This window comes from Palaemon carinicauda, chromosome 1 (genome assembly GCF_036898095.1).
Source record: "Palaemon carinicauda isolate YSFRI2023 chromosome 1, ASM3689809v2, whole genome shotgun sequence".
NCBI lineage: Eukaryota > Metazoa > Arthropoda > Malacostraca > Decapoda > Palaemonidae > Palaemon > Palaemon carinicauda.
In genome coordinates, this window is record NC_090725.1 from 50,113,834 (window position 1) to 50,116,333 (window position 2,500).

The 2,500-nt window shown below is 34.9% G+C and overlaps 1 protein-coding gene across 1 annotated transcript in view; it reads right to left on the reverse strand.

Moving 5' to 3' along the window:
* The window catches only part of LOC137648169 (uncharacterized), a 377,150-nt gene that overhangs the window by 189,524 nt on the left and 185,126 nt on the right, over window positions 1-2,500 (reverse strand). The gene's annotated exons all lie outside the window — the stretch shown is intronic.

The window sequence follows — 2,500 nt, forward strand, 5'->3', positions numbered from 1 at the left end:
TGCCGTGAGTCTCTGCTCATTAAAATTCACGAAGTGAACTACAAGGTTATAAGGCTGTTGCCCAATTTAGCTTAACAGGGCCGAATTTGCATAAATTCTAAAAGGGAATATACTTATATATAAAACAGACTAAGGACTCTCTCATGCCTGAAAGAAATCTGAAACTATTTTATAATGAAGAAACTATCAATGTCAACAGAATCAAAGAGGAACTTGAGAGCACAACTCCGTGTAAGCTGTTTTTGAATTAAACTGTTTTGTGACGCTTGTAGGTCGAACTACGGAAACTTAAATTTTAAGGAAATACTGTAATAATTTACCAACATGAAACGGTTGATAATCACGTATCACGTAATTGAGCGTTTCAATCCCCAAAATCAGTGCATGCCTTTCATAGATAATTCTTAATCTCTAATAAGAAACTTAATAAGCTTGAATAATGATTCATTAACATATTAAAACAATAACAAATAAATGGCAATCTACGAATCGTTTAATTACTGATAATATTCAACCATGATATTTAACCAATTCCTCCTAAAATGTTAATCACATCGGGATGGTAATATAATGAATACATCGGTCGATTCTAATCACATTTTTTTCACATTATTACCTCTTTCCAACTTCGACACCATAACCTCTATAACATGGTTAAAAGTCTGGGGTTAGAGTTCTCTTGCTTGAGGGTACAGTCGGTCACACTATTCTAACTGTTTCCTATCCTCACTGAGCTATTTTCCTAGTTGGAACCTTTCGGCTTATAATATTCTGCTTTTCCAGCTTGGGTTGTAGCTTAGCTAATAATAATAATAATAATAATAATAATAATAATAATAGCAGGAGACCTATAAACCAGAGAAGAAAAACGCAGAATAGCTTTAGATTTTGCAGGGTCATTTCAAATGATACAAATAAAGGGACATTTAGCAAAAAAAGCAAGACACAAGAACTGTACAGAAATTGATTCTCTCTGTCAATAGGAAAATACAGGTGCCAAAGGCAATGCCATTTGTACCTGATGCGTTTGCATCATTAACCTGTATTAATTGCTTTTGTCCATTATTATCATTATCATCATTACTAGCTATGCTGCAACCCTAGTTGGAAAAGCAGGATGTATCAACCCAAGGGCTCCAACAGGGAAAAAATAGCCCAGTGATGAAAGGAAAAAAGGAAATAGATAAACTACAAGTGAACTAATGAACAATTAAAATAATATTTTTTAAGACAGAAACAAGATTGAAACAGATTTTTTCATAAATAAACTATAAAACGAGACATGTCAAACGGTTCAACAAAAATATTTGCTGCAAATTTTAACTTTTGAAGTTCTATGGAGATAACTTTCTTTTACCCATCCCAAGTTTTGCTCAAATACGCAGAATCTTCTACAATATAGATACATATTACATACAAAGGTTTCTTACGTGGTACACTGTTACCATAAAACCAATACCCTATCATTATTATCATCTATAAAAAGGACTTCTAAAAAGTAAATGAAAATCATATTGATGAGAAATGAATACACGAATATCAGTTCATGTAATAGATTGAATAAACTATAATTTATTGATAGAGATTTATTGGAATCGTAATTTCCAACAAAAGAAAAAAGAAAATAAAAAGGGAGAAGCTTTCATGACTGCTAATGACGTCCGCTGATGAAAGAGGTAATATGGAATTTTAATAGGCCTATGGGATTATTCCTTTCCCAGGTAGATCAAGTTTGATGGTAATAAGAGAGAGGAACAAATATATTTAGGGTTGTGGCGGCCAATGCGGTAACTTCCCTGACTGGTGAACGCCAGACTGGAGTGTGAGTCCCGCTCAAACTCGTTAGTTCCTCTGATCGCTGCAACCACACCATCCTTGTGAGCTTAGGATGGGGTGTTTGGGGAAGCCTATAGGTCTATCTGCTGAGTCATCAGCAGCCATTGCCTGGTCTTCCTTGGTCTTAGCTTGGGTGGAGAAGGAGCTTAGACGCTGATCATATGTGTATATGGTCAGTCTCTGGGGCATTGCCCTGCTTGATTGGGCAATGTCACTATCCCTTGCCTCTGCCATTCATGAGTGGCCTTTAAATCTTTAAATCTTTAAAGCATGAAAGAAGTAATGAAAAAGACTTAAAGCCTTGAAAGAAATCACAATTTACAGGTTAACTTCAATTAGTGTATCCGAGCCGTCAAAAATTATGTTTAAATATTTAGAGAGATATGCTCATACACGTACGATTACACGCACACGCTCAAGTTCAATTCTTCCAACTCCCTCACCCTTTCCCTACTACAACCCGCTGGTTCGGCAATTTGTAAGAGATTGTATTCTCGGGCACACCAGAGTATGATTACTTCCTCTCTCCCTGAACGTGACAGGATATATATATATACATACATATATATATATATATATATATATATATATATATATATATATATATATATATATATATCATCATCATCATCATCAGCCGCCATTACTCCACTGCAGAACAAAG